This window comes from Oryctolagus cuniculus, chromosome 11, assembly GCF_964237555.1.
Source record: "Oryctolagus cuniculus chromosome 11, mOryCun1.1, whole genome shotgun sequence".
Classification (NCBI taxonomy): Eukaryota; Metazoa; Chordata; class Mammalia; order Lagomorpha; family Leporidae; genus Oryctolagus; species Oryctolagus cuniculus.
This window is the reverse complement of record NC_091442.1, coordinates 20,006,843-20,025,172: the sequence shown is the minus strand read 5'-3', so window position 1 is coordinate 20,025,172 and position 18,330 is coordinate 20,006,843. Positions and strand designations below refer to the sequence as shown.

At 46.9% G+C, this 18,330-nt stretch overlaps 1 protein-coding gene across 2 annotated transcripts in view; it reads left to right on the top strand.

The window, feature by feature from the left end:
• Window positions 1-18,330, top strand: part of PPP1R16B (protein phosphatase 1 regulatory subunit 16B) — a 113,737-nt gene that overhangs the window by 28,553 nt on the left and 66,854 nt on the right. The window lies entirely within an intron of this gene.

The following is an 18,330-nucleotide window of genomic DNA, read 5'->3' as shown; positions in this document are numbered from 1 at the left end:
TTGCCTTCCTCACGCGCCTCCTCTGTGCAGAGCCCAGGCTGGTCGGCGCTCTGTGCTGTGTCTTCTATTTAACTTTTGCTGTGGGTGCACATGACGTACAGCGTGGTTACGGTGTAGACTCTGAAGTTACATGGCCTGGGTCCAAGACTGGCTTTGTCAGTTCCTTGGTGACCCTGGCAAGGAGACAGGTCACGTTGGCTCCCTGTACTTAGTGTTTACCTCTGTACAATGGGGATAATAATAGTAACTGCCTCAAGGGCTTCAATTGGGTAATACTGCAAAATTCTTGGCTGTGGCCCCTCATACCCAGTAAGTGATGATGAATAGGTTTTATTTTATTGTATTACTTTATATTGTCATTATATTTTATTCCATCACATTCATGTTATAGGATGTCCGTAAAGTCTAGAAACATAGACAAGTATGCACAATGCTGTTTGGGACATTTTTACTCCATAAAAAGTGAGTTTGTGATCAAGGTATACATAGGTGTGCACTTTTTTTTTTTTTTTTTTTTTTGGACAGGCAGAGTGGACAGTGAGAGAGAGAGACAGAGAGAAAGGTCTTCCTTTGCCGTTGGTTCACCCTCCAATGGCCGCCATGGCCGGCGCATCACGCTGATCCGATGGCAGGAGCCAGGTGCTTCTCCTGGTCTCCCATGCGGGTTCAGGGCCCAAGGACTTGGGCCATCCTCCTCTGCACTCCCGGGCCACAGCAGAGAGCTGGCCTGGAAGAGGGGCAACTGGGACAGAATCCAGCACCCTGACCAGGACTAGAACCCGGTGTGTGGGCGCCGCAAGGCGGAGGATTAGCCTAGTGAGCCGCAGCGCCGGCTCGGTATGCACTCTTAAAATCTGTGTTTCCAGTTTATGGGTGCACTGCACTTGCCACATTTTATGTAATTGCATTATTATAATGTGTCCCATGATCTTGAGAATCATGGATAACAGCCACTTTACAGATGGGAAAACAGATTCAGAGAGTTCAGAACCTTGACTGTGGTGGCAGAGTAGGATCAAAAACTCTGGACTCCTAAGTCAACTTCCTAATACAGGAGTGAATGGAGGATCCCTGACTCAACCAGAGTCCTGTGCCTGGGCACATTCTGGGCAGCAGGGTGGGTGGCTGCGGGGGTTAATGTCATTGTGCAGCTGAGATTTGGGCTCAGGGTTGTGGTTCCCCACAGCAGCCTCTGGTCCATCTCTGGATACAGGGTCTTTCTGGCTGTCCTTGGAGAGGCCCGGCCATGTTTGCTGTGTGCTTCCACACACCCTCTGGACACCCAGTGCTAAGCAGTCGATGCAAGAACTGATGTGTGGTGGTGCTTACAGCACAAGAGGGTGTTGAGTTTTATGGGTTTGGCCTCTTAATCCAAAAGCCCAAAATTTGAAATGCTCCAAAATCCAAAACTTTCCGAGGAACAATGTGACACTGCAAATGGAAAATTCCACACCTGACCTCATGCGATGGTGGCAGTCGGAACGCAGGCGCACTGAGCGTGTCATATAGAATTACCTTCAGGCTATGTATAGAAGGTGCACATGAAACCTAAATGAATTTTGCTTGGCTTCCATCCCCAAGATATCTCATTATATATGCAAATATTCCAAACCCTTAAAAAAATCCCAGAGGCTTCTGGTGCTGAACATCGGGGTGAAGGGTGACGAGGCTGCATTGCCCTTCCTCTCCGGGTTCCAGAGCCGTCTGTAAGGCACAGTTCACCTCCACACTAGTTCCACAGGCCTCTAGGAAATGAGCAGAGCAGGGTGCTGGAGACGGCTCAGAGCGTGAAGCCTCAGGCTGGGGACGCAGCCCTGCAGGCCTCCTTCCCACGCGTGCCTCAGCGGGTGACGTGGCAGCCCCGTCCCACTCAGGGGGCGGCTCCTCCTGCAGCCTGACTGGCGGGGGCGGCGGTTCAGTGGCTCCTCTTCCCCCTCCCGTTTTCACTTCTCCCCTGACACAGCCCCTGCTCCCCCCTTGCCATCAGGCTTCTCAGGGGTTGTGGGCTTCAGGGCATCTGCGGGGGGAGGGGTGAGCCTCCCCAGACCCCTGCCCGTCCTCCCTTGGTGACTTCTGTGTACTGGTGAGAAAGAGCACTGGGCTTGACGTTCAAGGGCAGTGTGCCTGAGCCCTGCCTGTGGCCCTGAGTAGCGTGTGCCCTCTCTCTGGGTCTGGTTTTCAGTTCTGTAAAATGCGGCGCTGTGCCCTGGGCCTGCAGAGGGTGTGGCAGGAGTCAGACAAGGGCTGAGTGTGCCAGCTCTGAGAAGTCCCCCTGAGCCCTGGGCTAGCACCGTGATCACTGTGACACGTTTCCTTTACAGACTTTAATGCTCGTCAGAGCTCAGATACGCTCAGATATGTTCCTTTTGTAAAAATTCAAACATCCATGTGTACAAAGTAAAAAGTGCCCCCCTTCTCTCCTTCCTTCCCTGTCACTCCTTGCTGTCTGATTGATGTGTTTCCTTGTGGGCATCTTCCTCACTTACCTATGTTTTTATGGACTGGGAGAAAGGCAGGGCCAGGATTTCTTTTTGTTGGTTGGTCGTTTATGTAAGTGATGACATCTTTTTTTTTCTTTTTTTTCCCTAACCATATATCTTAGAGACACTTTCTCACCAAGACATGGACAGCACAGTGTATTTACAGCACTCCTTTTAACTTCCATGAAATGTTCCATAGAATGGATCTACCCGAATGTTTGAGCCAGTTCCTGATTGATGGCCGTGGAAGTTTTCCTTTTGCCACAGTGACCATTTTGTACACATAGGCAAATGTTGATCTAGGACATGTGTGGAAAATGCAAGAGCTGCATAGAAGGGTATTAACATTTGAACAAGAAAAGAGCTAGACCCCAGGGCCTGGTCCCGCTCTCTCTGGGGACAGCCAAGCAGGGTGGAGGGGCCAGAGCACTGCGCTCTTTGTCAGCTATGGAGCCAGGGTGAGAGTGCCCTGGCGTCCAGGGGCAGCTGGTTTGGGTGGGGGTGAGGCGGCCATCAGTCAGCCCTCAGTCTTGCTGGGCTTTGCTCGGCTTCCCGGCAGCACAGCAGTTGGCTGGGAGCGAATCCTGTTTGCTGGTGGAGCTGGTGTTGGGAGGCTGCCGGGGGTGTCAGTTCGCAGTGGGATGGGAACGTGGGGTGGCAGCTGCCCTGCTCCCCTGAGTTCACAACATCCTCTGAGTCAACCTCCCCCTCCTATCCCAGAGAAAGGCCGCACGTGGGGAGCGTGCTGAATTGCCTCCTCCTGCATTGCCTTTCGGCTGATGTCCATGACCTGGGACCTGCCTGGACCCCACCCTCACTGCTCCCCCTGCTTCACCCCACACCCCAGCCAGCTCCTGGCTCCTCCCTAGGCCCTGTGTTCTCTTACCTCCCCTCCTTTGCACACCTGGTTCCCTCTGTCTGGAACACTTTTCCCCAACTTGTTCCAGTGACCCTTCAGGGTTGAGTCTCATGTGACTGTCCCCGGGGAGCCCTCCCTGCAGTAACTCGGGACCCTGCTGAGAGGCAGGGCAGTGGTGTGGCTATGAGCACAGACTCTTCATGTGTCCTCCAGGATTCAGATGCAGCTCTGCCATCCACTTAGCTGTGCAGCCTTGGGAAAGTTACTTAACTTCTAGATGCCTCGGTTTCCCCATGTATTAGAAAGAGACTGATAATAATAAGCCTGCCTCATGAAGTTGGAGGGGAGTGCATTGAGCTGATAAATGTTGATGTGATGTAAGAACTAGGCAGATGACAGAAATTGCTGCTGGTTTACCTTCACGGAATCTATTGCCGTTACATATTCTGACGGTCATTGTCTTTGTGACTTACCAGGTGCTGACTTTGTACCAGGTGGTCTGCTTTACATATTTCTTTTCGGTTAATCCCCACAGCAACCTTCTGAGGTTAGATAGCCAGATCTTGTTTTAATTCAGATATGTTTGATCTATGTGTCAAAAAATTTGCATAGTTTAAGCATGTAATTCAGTGATTTTCAGCGAATTCACAGCGCTGTGTGTTCCTCACCACAATCCATTTTTAGAACATTTCCATGACCCCAGAAAGAAGCCTCTTACCCGGGTGCCAGCCACAGCCACAGGCAGTCACTCATCTACATTCTGCCTTTTCTGGGCATTTTGTTTATATGGAGTCCTAAAGGCATGTGATCTTGTACGATTGGCTTCTTGTTCTTTTTTTTTTTTAAATTAATTTATTTGAATGCAAGAGTTACAGAGAGGCAGAGGCAGAGAGAGAGGGAGGTCTTCCATCCACTGGTTCACTCCCCAAGTGGCCACAGTAGTCAGAGCTGGGCCGATCTGAAGCCAGGGCATTCTTCTGGGTCTCCCCTGTGGGTGCAGGGGCCCAAGGACTCAGGCCATCTTCTAGTGCTTTTCCATGCCATAGCAGAGAGCTGGATTGGAAGTGGAGCAGCCGGGATTTGAAGGGCACCCATATGGGATGCCGGCACTGCAGGCGGTGGCTTTACCCGCTACGGCACAGCACTGCCCCCAACGATTGGCTTCTTTTACCGAAATGATTTCAGGGCTCCCCCAGTGGCCCGTATCAGGGCTCCATACTTTGTACAGCCCTGTGGTATATCCCACTACCATTCACCACTTGATGAACATCTGGATTGTGGTGATGAATGCTGGTGCTGAGGAAACTGCTGTGCAAGCCGTATGTTTCCGTTTCTCTCGGCAGTTGCCTAGGCATGGAAAGTGCTGTTTTCCAGGATGGCTGCAAGCTGTCTGGGTCTCAAGTCCCACTTTACAGCAGAGGAGTCTGGAGCTCAGAGAGGCTAAGTCACCTGCCTCGCCCTACAGGTTTGGTGTCAGACCCAGGATTCAAACCCAGATTGGTTGTCTTTGGTCCGGACACCTCCTGCTTTTGGGTTTTCCCTAGAAAACGACAACCCCTTGCTGTGGGTCCGATCTGTGCTTCTTTATGGGCCTAGTGCCTCCTCTGCTGGCCTTTTGGGCCCTTTGTTTTGCGGGCCCCCACATAAGCCCTTTATTCAGGTACCAATGGCACAAACGTCCTTGCAACCACTGAGTGTATTTTTTTTTTTTTTTTTGACAGGCAGAGTGGACAGTGAGAGAGAGAGAGAGAGAGAGACAGAGAGAAAGGTCTTCCTTTGCCGTTGGTTCACTCTCCAATGGCCGCCACGGCTGGCGCGCTGCTGCTGGCGCACTGCTGCCGGCACACCGCGCTGATCCGAAGCCAGGAGCCAGGTGCTTCTCCTGGTCTCCCATGGGGTGCAGGGCCCAAGCACTTGGGCCATCCTCCACTGCACTCCCGGGCCATAGCAGAGAGCTGGCCTGGAAGAGGGGCAACCGGGACAGAATCCGGCGCCCCGACCAGGACTAGAACCCAGTGTGCTGGCGCCGCAAGGCGGAGGATTAACCTGTTGAGCCATGGTGCCGGCCACTGAGTGTATGTTAAGTTGTCAGTTTTCTCTCACAAGGTTTTCTTTATGGAAACTCTGACATGCAAAAACAGTTAGAGGCAGAGATTCAGTTTTTCAACTGTTATTTTCATGGGGAAGTTTTTCAGACTTACGTTTAAAAAGCAATGGATGGGGCCAGTGCTATGGCATAGCAGATAAAGCCGCTGCCTGTAGTGCCGGTATCCCATATGGGCACTGGTTTGATCCCAGCTGCTCCACTTCCGATCCAGCTCTCTGCTATGGCCTGGGAAAGCCGTAGAGGATGGCCCAAGTCTCTGTGCTCCTGCACCCTCGTGGGAGACCCAGAAGCAGCTCCTGGCTCCTGGCTTTGGATTGGCACAACTCCGGCCATTGTGACCATCTGGGAATGAACCAGTAGATGGAAGACCTCTCTCTCTTTCTCTTCTACTGCCTCTCTGTAGCTCTTCCTTTCAAATAAATAAATAATATATTTTTTTAAAAAAGCAATGGAAACTTTAAGTGAACTATTATGCAGAAACCCAATATGTAAAATAGAGGAAAGAGCTGTTCTGGCTGACGTTGGCTCAGGGCAGCTGGAGCCGGGTCCCCTGCACCCCTGCCAACCTCCCCCGACCCCCAGGCGTGTCGGCGGCCACCTGGGCCCTTCAGCTTGCCTCTTGAGCTAGGGGCTCATCTAAAGGAGGCAGCTTGGACTTTCACTTCTGGTGATTTTGAAAAGGGAAGTTTCGTTTCTTCTAGTTGTAAAAATAACACATCTGTGTTGTAGAGAAATTTAAAAGTACAGAGAAGAAGAAACATTAAGAAGAAAATAATACCGAGGAGCAACTGCCACTGATAATATTTTGGTATTGTTTTATCCAGGGAACAAATGGAGCTGTCACATGGGATAATTTGAGGAATATTTAATCAAGGGGCAATTTGCAAAGTGTTTAGGGGTCCTCCAACCTTCTGGTCTACTCCTGAGTTCTATCCAATGATATTTACTGTACTAGAAATTTAAGCGTAGGAATTAAATATTTCTTTATTCTTTCATTAAATCATTGTAATCACCTCATTCTCTGCTGTACTGATGATCTGTTTTTGCGTAGAGGATGAGCTCAGCATTCAGCAGCTTACAACAATGCACAGTGACTTTCACATAATGGCTGTGGCTCAGGAAGCCAGGAGCAGCTTAGCTCGGGTCCGTAAGATTGTGGTTGTCTGAATACTTAGTTGGGGCTGGAGGATCCCATGGCTCTGGGCAGGAGGCCTCAGTTCTCTGCCCCGAGAGCCTCTCTCAGTGTGGCAGGAGGCTTCCTTCAGAGTATATAGTCCAAGAGAATACAGGCAGCTGCAATGCCTTTTGGGAGCTGGTCTTGGAAACCACAGATCATCCCTTCCACTGTGTTCTGTTCATTAGACTCAAGAGCAAGGCAATAAGTGCCTTCACTTGAAGAAGAAACATCTGTTTCTTTATCTTCATTTGATTTGAAGGCAAAGAGACCAAGACATAGAAAGATCTTCCACCTGCTGATTCACTCCCCAAATGCCCGCAATGGCCAGGGCTGGGCCAGGCGAAAAGCCAAGAGCCACGAACTCCAACTAGATCTCTCACATGGATGGCAGGAAGCCAAGTACTTGAGCCACCACTTGATGCCTCCCAAGGTACACATCAGCAGGAAGCTGGATCAGACGTGGAGGAGCTGGAACTTGAACCCAGTCATTCTGTTACAGGATGCAGGTGTCTCAAGTGGCGACTTAACCACTGCACCTAACACCCACCCCTGTGGATATGTCTTAAACTACCACAAGTTGGGGCCAACATTGTGGCACAGCAGATTAAGCTGCTGCCTGCAACGTTGGCATCTCATATAGGTGCCAGGACTTCTGATCCAGCATCTCTACTAATGTGCCTTGGAAAGCAATGGAAAATAGTTCAACTACTTGGACCCCTGCCACCCATGTGGGATACCTAGATGGAGTTTCAGGCTCTTAGCCTTGACCTGGCAGATCCCTGGCCATTGTGGCCATTTGGGGAGTGAATCAGTGGATGGAAAATCAATCTCTCTCTCTCTCTCTCTCTCTCTCTCTCTCTCTCTCTGCATTTCAAATAAATAAAGCTTTAAAGAATAGCCCACCACAAGTTCACATAAATATTTTTATAAAAATAATGGTATTTGGGACTGATGCTGTGGCATAGTGGGTTAGATTGCCACCTACAGTGCTGACATCCTATATGGATGCCAGTTTGAGTCCTGGCTGCTCCACTTCCAATCCAGCTCCCTGCTAATGCTCCTGGGAAAGCAGCAGAAGATGGCCCAGCTACTTTGGCCCCTGATACCCAAATGGAAGACTTGGAAGAAGCTTCTGGCTCCTGCCCCAGCCCTGACCATTTTGGCCATTTGGGAGCAAACCAGAGGATGGGAGAACTCTCTCTTTCTGTGTCTTTCCCTCACCCTCTGTAACTCTGCCTTTCAAATAAAAAAATAATAAATAATCAAAAAAAGGAAGTGTCTTGGGTAAAAATAATGGTTTTTTCAAGGCAATAAAGAAAGTAGCCTTGTTTTATACTTTTACAAAATTTTTTTTTAAAAAAGATCTATTTATTTATTTGAAAGACAGAGTTCTAGAAATAGAGAGAGAGAGAGAAAGATCTTCCATCTGCTGGTTCACTCCCCAAATGGTCACTATAGTCAGAACTGGGCCAATCTGAAGTTTGAAGCCAGAAGCTAGGCGCTTCTTCCGGGTGTCCCACGAGGGTGCAGGGGCCCAAGCACTTGGGCCATCTCCCATTGCTTTCCCAGGCGCATTAGCAGGGAGCTGGATCAGAAGTGGGGCAGCCAGGACTTGTGCTGCAGATGGTGGCTCTGCGCTGTACACCACAGTGCTGGCCCCTACAAATCTTTGAAAGGTCTGGCTTAAAAGAAGACTGTTGAATTTTCTTACTTGCTTCTGCATTCAACCTGTTGTAATGTGGGTTTTTTTTTAATTTTTATTTATTTATTTATTTGACAGGTAGAGTTATAGACAGTGAGAGAGAGACAGAGAGAAAGGTCTTCCTTCCGTTGGTTCACTCCCCAAATGGCTGCCACGGCTGGTGCTACGCCAATACGAAGCCAGGAGCCAGGTGCTTCCTCCTGGTCTCCCATGGGGTGCAGGGGCCCAAGCACTTGGGCCGTCCTCCACTGCCCTCCCGGGCCACAGCAGAGAGCTGGACTGGAAGAGGAGCTACCGGGACTAGAACCTGGTGCCCTTATGGGATGCCGGTACCGCAGGCGGCGGAGGATTAACCAAGTGAGCCATGACGCTGGTCCCCATAATGTGTTTTTTAGGTTTAGGTAAATGAAGAAAAATCTTACCTGACACAGATACATAGTTAGAAAAGGGAGGAAATATTTTAATTGCTTTTTCAGATAATTATAGCTGTTCTTTGATACTATCCCTAAAATCAACAGTTGATAGTTTCTTAAAACTTAGTTGGAGGGGTGGGCACTGTGGCATAGCAGGTAAAACTGCTGCCTGCAGTCCAGCATCCCAGCTGCTCCACTTTCAATCCAGTTCTCTGCTATGGCCTGGGAAAGCAGTAGATGGCCCAAGTCCTTGGGTCCCTGCACCCGTGTGGGAAACCCGGAAGAAACTCCTGGCTCCCTGGCTCCTGGCTTTGGATCTGCCCAGCTCTAGCTATGGTGGCCATTTGGGAAGTGAACCAGCAGATGTAAGATCTCTCTTTGCCTTTCTGTAGCTCTGCCTCTCAAATACATGAATAAATCTTTAAAAAAAAAACTTAATTGGAATGTGTAATCTGCAATTATATCAGTTTTTAACTTTTCCTATTGAATCCATTGGTGTAGTTTGTTGCTGTGGATTCGTTCTGAGAGGAGGAGCACAGTGGGAGCAAGAGGCCCAGAGTCACCACACAGACCCTGGAAGCCAGGTGAAAGCAGGCCAGAGGCTAGCAGCAGGCAGACTCATTTATTTCAGTTGGTACAGCAGCTTAAATAGCCAAGGCAGCCAATCTGGTCAAGGGGTGGTCTATGCCCTAACCAATCACAGTCTGTTGCTATGCAGGCTCCATTGTCATGTGGTTTCTGAAGCCATCCAATCACAACTTGTTGCCAGACAGTTTCCGTTGCCAGCGACCATCTTGGCATGGTCTTCTTATTCCACCACAGTAGCTTGCTTTTTTTTTTTTTTTTTTTTTTTTGAGAGGCAGAGGAACAGACAAACTTCTCATCTGCTGATTTACTCCCAAATACCCATAAAGGCTGAGAGCCATAATTCAGTACAGGTCTCCCATGAGGGTGGCAAGGACCCAACTACTTTAGCTATCGCCTGCTGCCTCCCAGGTTTGCATCATCAGGAATCTGGAATTGTAAATGGAACCCAGGCATTAGAGATGGGATACAGGAATCCCAAGTGGTGTCTTGACCACTTGGGCCAAGCCTCCACCCCAGCTTGCATTTTGAATGGTTCTTTTACCTGTGTATCATATATTGGTCTATGAGAAAATACTTATTCACTGAGTTCCAAGTGTTGATACATACTTTTATATATGTATGTGTGTGTGTGTGTGTGTGTGTGTATATTTTAAAGATTTATTTATTTATTTGAGAGGCAGAGTTACAGAGATAGGGAAGCAGAGATAGAGGTCTTCCATCCAGTGGTTGACTCCCCAATTGGTTGCAATGACTGGAACTGGGCCCATCTGAAGGCAGGAGCCAGCATCTTCTTCCAGGTCTCCCACATGGGTACAGGAGACCAAGCACTTGGGCCATCTTTCACTGCTTTCCCAGGCCATCGGCAGGGAGCTGGATTGGAAGTGGAGCAGTAGGGACTCGAGCTGGCATCTATATGGGATGTCAGTGCTGCAGGTGGAGGCTTAACCAACTATGCCACGGTGCCAGCCTCACATTTCAGTATATTTTATTAAAACATCATAATTTCAGCACCAATCTCATTGACAATTCTTCAAGTACTGGAAAAACTATAAGCTCATGGTAGTTAGTTAAATTTTCAGATTCAAATTTTTGCTTGAAAGTTCTTATTTTATCTTTAACAACAAATGTTGACGGCTTTGAGGGGATTCCTCTGTTCATTTTAGAGAAAATACCTGCACAGTACTCAAGTCTGGACAGCCATTGTTTCCTGGTCATTGCTAGGCAAAAGGAGCATTCTGCGAGAGAAGGGGCTCGCTTAGTGCACAGCTTAAGCAGTGGCTCGTGTAATGCAGACTGAGAGAATGATCATCCTTCCTTTATGTTTCTCATTTTTTCACGCAGCGTATTAAAAAGGACACATACTGAAGATTGAGACTTAATAAAGTGAATACATTGTATTGCTTCATCAAGGACATTTTTAAGGGAAATTGGTATTGATTTTTTTTTTCTGCACATATGTAAGACAGTGGAACATTGGTGACTACTGGGTGCTACTGGGCTGCTTCTATTAAAGGCACAGTAGTTTTACCCACTATTACTTTTGCACCATGAGTGCAAATTTAGTATAGTAAAAAAGTGCAAATAACATCTTAGGGTTATTATGAAAAGAGGTTTTTAAATTGAAAAATTTTTAATTTGAGAAGGAGAAAGAGAGAGAGAGAGAGAGAGAGAGAGCATACACTCCTTTCCAACGGTTCATTCCCTAAATGCCTGCAACGGCTGGAGGTGGACCAGGCTGAAGCCAGGAGCCAGGAGAGAGACTGGAGGGTGTAGTCATGCAGGAGTGAGGAGGTAGAGCCACAGGACTGAGTGTCAGGTGAGGAAAGGGAGTTGATCATGATGCCTGGATTTTTGGCTTGAGAACGCAGGTGGATGATGGTGCCGTATTTTGAGACGGGGAAGCTTGGGGTAGGAGGGAGGATCTGGAGAGCGTCAGGAGTTCTGTAGGACTGTGCAATTTGGCGTGCTCTTGTCGCATCCGGGAGGAGCTCTCAGGGAGGCAAGTGAACATGTGAGTCTGCGCTCATGGGGATGTCAGGGACCGAGGTTATACTTGTAAAGTCATCAGCATGCAAATGTGACCTTTCCAAAGTCAAGGGACTGCACGAGCTATTTAGGAAACAAGGATAGATGGAGCAAGAAGAGGCCCCAAGAAAAAGCCCACAATGACTCTGTGTTAAGCCAGTAAGAAGAGAGCAAAGAGGGTGGCTTAGCCAGGAAAGCCACCATTTACAGTGCTGGCATCCCATTTGGGCTCCAGTTGGAGTCCCAGCTGCTCCACTTCCCATCCAGCTCCCTGCTCTGGCCTGGGAAAGCAGTGGGAGATGGCCCAAGTCCTTGGGCCCCTGCACCCATGTGCAGGGGAGATCCAGAAGCTCCTGGCCCTGGCTTTGGATTGGGACATCTCTGGCCATCGTGACCATCTGGGGAGTGACCGGTGGATGAAAGACCTCTGAATCTCTCTCTCTGCCTCTGTCTCTCTATAACTCTGCCTTTCAAATAAATAATAATAATAATTTAAAAAATAAGTATATGGGCACAGGGGTGGATGTTGTAGTATAGTGAGTTAAGCTGCTGCTTGGGATACTGGAATCCCATGTCGAAGTGTCAGGCTTGGGTCCTGGCTACTCCATGCTTCCAGTCTAGCTTCCCCCTAATGTTCCTGAGAGGCTGCAGATGATGGCCCAAGTCTTGAGTTCCTGCCACCCACGTGGAAGACCCCAGTTGGGACTGGCTCCTGTCTTTAGCCTGGCCCAGCTCTGATGGTTATGGGTATTTGGAGAGTGAATCAGTAGGTGGAAGATCTCTCTCTCTCTCTGACTGTCTCTTTCTGTCACTCTGCCTTTCAAATAAATAATTTTTTATAAGTATTTGGCCATAGCTCTGGTTACTTACTTAGTACTCACTTAGGATAGATTCCCAGATATGAGAGTGTAGACATCTACAAGGTTCTGTTCCCAGATATGAGAGTGTAGACATCTACAAGGTTCTATTGTAAACTGTTCATTTAGACATGGCCTGAACCAAACTTGCCTCTCCACTGCTTTCCAATCCACACTGATGGCAGCATCAGAGACATAATTCGCTGATATTTGGAAAGTAGTCTTGTCATCTTAATTTCCCTAAAATTGAGATATTTAAGATTGAATACCTAGTTTTCTATTTTTTGGCCCACTTTTTCTACTTATTTTTCTTAATTGATTTTACTGATTATGTGTAAGAGAGTATTTTTTAAAGTTTCTGGAAAACAAAATTTAAAAATGTTTACTTTGGTGCAAAATATTTTGAAATCTGCATTTTTAATAATATATATTTTTCACAAACCTTTTGAAGACCTCTTATATGTATTCAAAACTTTTTTGCACCAAGTCTTTCAATTCCATTTTTCCATGAACTCTTTGAAGTACCCTCATAAGTTTGTGTGCAAGAGGAGAGTGAGGAAGGAGGAGACAGAGGAAGAGAATGACATTGGGTGGAGATTTATCAGTCCTTGTTGTCATGAATGGTTCATATATTTTCTATAATATGTATATTTATGTGTTGCTTTAAAATTTTTTAGTGCTGCGGAGGAGCAGCACCGGACGGGACGCTTGTTGTTCCCTTTTTCACAAGTCCTTTCTATAGTAAAGTAAGAATAAGTAAACAGCAAACTCCCAAAGCAAGAATGAGTAGAGAGAAATGAGAAAGAACGAAGTAATGAACTTCCCCGCGAACTCTCCAACGCACTCTCCAACCAACCCACACCACCATGCTGTCTCTCTCCTCCTATATAGTCCTCTCCACCAATCCGTGCTCTGCTACCCACACGCCAAGCGCGCAGCTCTCCTCCAATCAGGAGCGGCTCTTGCAGCTTGTCAAGTTGGTGAGAGGCAGCTGGGTAGAAGCTGTACGCTCCTCTCCCAGCGCCACATTGTGGGAGAGCAGATGCATAGAATAAGTCTTAATTCCAGTAACAGTATAGTCCGAGTTGCTCCCCACAGAGTTGGAGCTCTTTTATTTATTTTTTACTTTAAATTTTATTTATTTAATTAACTTATTATTTATTTTAAATTTTATTTGAGATGCAGATGGATAGATGTATAGAGAGAAAGAGAGAGTGCTCCCATCAACTGGTTCATTGTCCAAGTGTCACTAATGGCTGGGGCTATACCAGGCTGAAGCTGGGAGTTTTAGAACTTAGTTTAGGCCTCCCACAAGGATGGCAGGAACCCAACTACTTGAGCCATCACCTGCTGACTCCTAGGGTGTGCATTAGCAGGAAGCTAGAATTGGGAGTGGAGCTGGGGACTTGAACCCAGGCACTTGGACATGGGATATAGACATCCCAAGCATTATCTTAACCACTGAACAAATGCCTGCCTTGGAATTCTTATTTTTTTATGTAGTCAAACCTAATATATTTTCTCTTTCCCCCCATTACTTTGGTCTTTTCTTTTATCCCTTTAAAGCAGGGGGTCAGAAAGCTATGAATTGAAGGCCAAGTCTTCCTACCATGTTTTTGTAAATAAAAAATTTTATTGAAACACAGCAGCACCCCCTCATTTACAGATCTGTGGCTGCTTTTACTCTACAGTGGCAGGGTTGAGTTGTTGTAGCAGAAACCACATGGCCTACAGAGATGAAAATTCTGACTCTCTTGCCCTTCACAGAAAACTTTGTCAACTCTGAAGTGTTTCCTCATTTAAGATGTATATTACCTTTATCAGTGCTATTTATTTTTCAGAAGGAAAACTTTAGCCTTAGTTTTTCCAGTAGATTCTCTTGGGGGATTTCTGTGTAGAAGAGAATATTATTTGCAGATGATAAGGTTATCTGATCATTGCAACATTTCCGTGGGCCTGCAAGTGTACTCCTGTCTCTATCTTATCCCCTCATCTCTTCTCTTCAGACTAACTACTCCTGTTCCTTTTGATCTTTCATGACACGTGGCTTTGAGATTTGTGAACATCCTCTACTTTGCGTGTACTTCCCAGAGACTGCTCTTTTTCACCCACAATGATGGACACTGTCTTACATCTGAGTGCGTTTGTCTACGAGTCCAGCCCAAGTTTCCATTGGCTTTTTGAACAGCTATTGTCTCATATTGAACTTGAAAGAAAATTAGACCCCCAAGTTGGTTGCCCATTAATGAAGTATCTTCTCTAAGCTTATTTAAGTTGTTCATTGCAGTATGCTCTTCATGGAGGCAAAGGGAAAAGCTGGTGCATGCATTTTCATATGCTGAGCACACTAATGTAACCATCACCTACTCAGAACAAACATCAGATGTCACAAGTATCCCCAGGAGCCTCCATAGACACACCATGGATTTTTTTTTTAAGATTTTATTTATTTATTTGAAAGATAGAGCCACCTAGAGGGAGAGACAGAGTGATCTTCCGTCTGCTGGTTCATTCCATGGCTGCAATGGCATGAGCAGGGCCTGGAAGCCAGAAGTTTCTTCCAGGTCTCCCATGTGAGTGCAGGGGCCCAAGCACTTGGGCCATCCTCCACTGCCTTTCTCAGGCCATTAGCAGGGAACCGGATTGGAAATGGAGCAACCAGGACACAAACCAGTGCCCATATGGGATGCCAGAGCTACAGGCAGTGGCTTTACCTGTTACATCACAATGCCAGCCCCCACACCATTGATTTTTTTTTTTAAAGATTGATTTATTTATTTGAAAGGCAGAGTTATGGAGATGCAGAAGCAGAGAGAGAGAGAGAGAGAGGTGTCCATCCACTGGTTCACTCCCCAAATGGCCACGACGGCCAGAGCTGTGTTGATCCGAAGCCAGGAGCCAGGAGCTTCCTCCAGGTCTCCCACGCGGGAGCAGGGGCCCAAGGACTTGGTCCATCTTCCACTGCTTTCTCAGGCCATGGCAGGGAGTTGGATCAGAAGTGCAACAACCAGGACTCAAACTGGTGCCCATATGGGATGCTGATGCTACAGGCAGCAGCTTTACGTGTATGCCACAGCACAGGCCCCCACACCATTGATTTTTAACATCACAGTCAGCTCTGAATTTATCTTTTTAAGCTTTAAGACAATTATCCACCTGCTCAGATAATTTTGGATTCTTGAATGTTAAATTAGGACTTCTGTGTCACCAGTGACAGAAACTCAAGCTAACTTAAGCAAAACAGGGTTCATATAGCTGAAGAGTTCACGGATGTCAGTTTCAAGCACATGTGGAGACAGGGGACTACCAAAAATGTCTCCGAGTAGATGGCTGTTGGCAGCTTGAATATAAATCCTATCTTGCAGCAACCTCAGTAGGCATAATTTCTTTCCTGCAGTGTTCCAGATTCAACAAGTTCCAGGATTGAGACTCCCCGGCTAGGATTTGCTATTTACCCATCTTTGAGTCGATCACAGTGGCTAGATCATGGATTCAGTGTTCTAACTGGTCTAGTCAGAGCCACATGTCCCCTCCTGAAATCACCTGCTCCCCAAACACATGCCACGTTCCTACCCCAAGGAAAATTGGGACGTTATTTTCAGAAGCGCAAATGGGTGCTAGTCAGATCATAATTGAATATATTCACCTCAAATGAAACTCATCAGCAATTGCCACTCCATCTCCTTCATAAATGCAGTGTTTTCCTTCTAGACCAGAGTTGTCCAACAGGATTTTTTTCAAGGATGGTGTTGTCCAACACGGTAACCACATGTGGCTATTGAGCATTTAAAATGTGGCTAGGATGCCTTAAGAACTGAAGTTTTGAGTTTTTTTTTTTTTTTTTAAGATTTCATTTATTTATCTGAGGGGCAGAGTTACAGAGAGAGGGAGAAACAGAGACAGAGACAGAGAGAGAGACAGAGTCTTTCATCCACTGGTTCACTCCCAAAATGGCCTCGATAGCCAGGGGTGAATCGATCTGGAGCCAGGAACCAGGAGCTTCTTCTGTGTCTCCCATGTGGATGCAGGGACCCAAGCACTTGGACTATCTTCCTCTTCTTTCCCAGGCCATTAACAGAGAGCTGGATCAGAAGAGAAGCAGCCAGGACCCAAACCAGCACCTGTATAGGATGCTGGAGCCACAGGCAGAAGCTTAGTGTACTACACCACAGTGCCAGCCCTTGAAGTTTTGATTTTATTTCATTTAAAATAATTTAACTAGTGAACTGTGACTAATCTAGGGGCTACTGTATCAGAAAAACACAATCCTAGGCCATTGTCCAAGTTCCTGATAAAACTTGAGTAGGTCATGGCCAGAGACAGAGCCTGAGGAGTCCCCTGCATCTACCCCACCCCCCAGAGATCCCCTCCAGATTAATGTGTCAAAGTCCGTCATTACTCATTGGGAATAGTTGTGCAACTGAAATGAACTTAACTGTAATGTCATTTGTAACTCATGTGTGGGGATACTATCAAGAGTCTACTATTCACAAAAAGGCTTCCTTTCCTAAAAACTTGGAATAAGAGTCCTCTCTGAATGCTAAATTACAGCAAAACATGATGGATCAGAGGAGAGGTTCATACACAGACATTCACGGGAGAGTCTGGGCAGCATCAGCAGGCACTGGTGGTCAAGATGTAAACAAGACAGCCCATCTAGACGATGTTGGAGGGCAGAGTCTCACAAAGTCACCTCAAAGAGAGCGCAGTGTTCACTTGTTGAACGGTGGAGGGTCGTATTATAAAGAGCCTTGCCAAGAACAGATGCTGAAAAACAGGAGGCTAGGAGATCATTTATGAGCAGTGCTCATAAATGCTATTTAAATATTTTTCAGGGTAGAGAACACTGTGACCAACAACTTTGAAAATTACCCGCCTGTTGCCAAGGATAATCTGATTACCGAAAGAGGAGACTCCAGCCCAAATTGGCATAATGCCATTAAACACCATGATCATGTTTCTCCTTACAACCTTGTGATGGCAATTTCCCATCCTAGCTAGGTCTGCCCACAGTACAGAATGAGTTGACAGTGCTTAAATGAATTTCTGGCATGCAAGGCAATTCTCATCCTCCTGTGATAATGGCATCATGGAAAGTATGAGACTACTCTTGGGAGCTAATAGGCTGGTCAGCCATGTTCATGCATCAAAATGATGCCATCCCAAGGGTCTTGGGAAGATTCAGCCAATGGGAGCTTTCTTGGAACCTCTTTAATCTCACACCACCAGATCCTCACCCAGCATTTCCCCAGGGTGTAAATTCAGAGATGGAGGAGAGGTATGTCAGATGCTCACAGCAGTCCTGTCTTTGAAATTTCTTGGTCTAGTGAGCCCATGGAGGAGATACATATTTTGGGCATGATTTATTCTTGTTTAGTTTTTAGGTAACAATGTTTTATTTCATTTTTTAAAAAAGATTTATTGTATTTATTTGAAATGCAGAGTTACAGAGAAAGGGAGAAGGAGACAAAGAAAGAGATCTTCTATCTGTTGGTTTACTCCACAGTTGGCCACAATGGCCAGGGCTGGGCCAGGCCAAAGCTAAGAGCCTGGAAATGGAAGTCTCCCACTTGGGTGGCAGCGGCCCAAGTACTTGAACCAACTTCTGCTGCTTTCCTAGGTGCAATAACAGGGAGCTGGATTGGAAGTGGAGCAGCTGGGACTTGAACTGATGCTCAAATGGGATGCCAGCCCTACAGGCTAATTCCACTGTACCACAGTGCCATCCTCAATGCTGTTTTCTTTCTAATGGAGCAAGGAACAGTTCATATTTCTGTCAAAGAAGCTCAGTCTCTTTAAATCTATGAATCCTAAGCCCTTCTCTTCAACAATTGCCAAGGCCAAATTATTGAACAACTTTGTAAAGGAAAGCTAGGCTTTGAAAGACAAAAGACTGTTCCAGAATCTTCTCACAGTATCGCTGTCCAGAACATCTGTCCACATGTGTGCCGACAGACAGACCTGGTCTCACTGCCCCATCCCTCTGTCAGGCGTGTTAGACCGAGGAAGGGTCAGTCAGTGCAGAGGTGCAGACAGGAGGTGCACGAAGCCTGCTGCTTAGGGAAGAGGGAAGTGGCACCTTTGTCATTCACACTGGAAAAGCTAAATGAAATGCACATGTG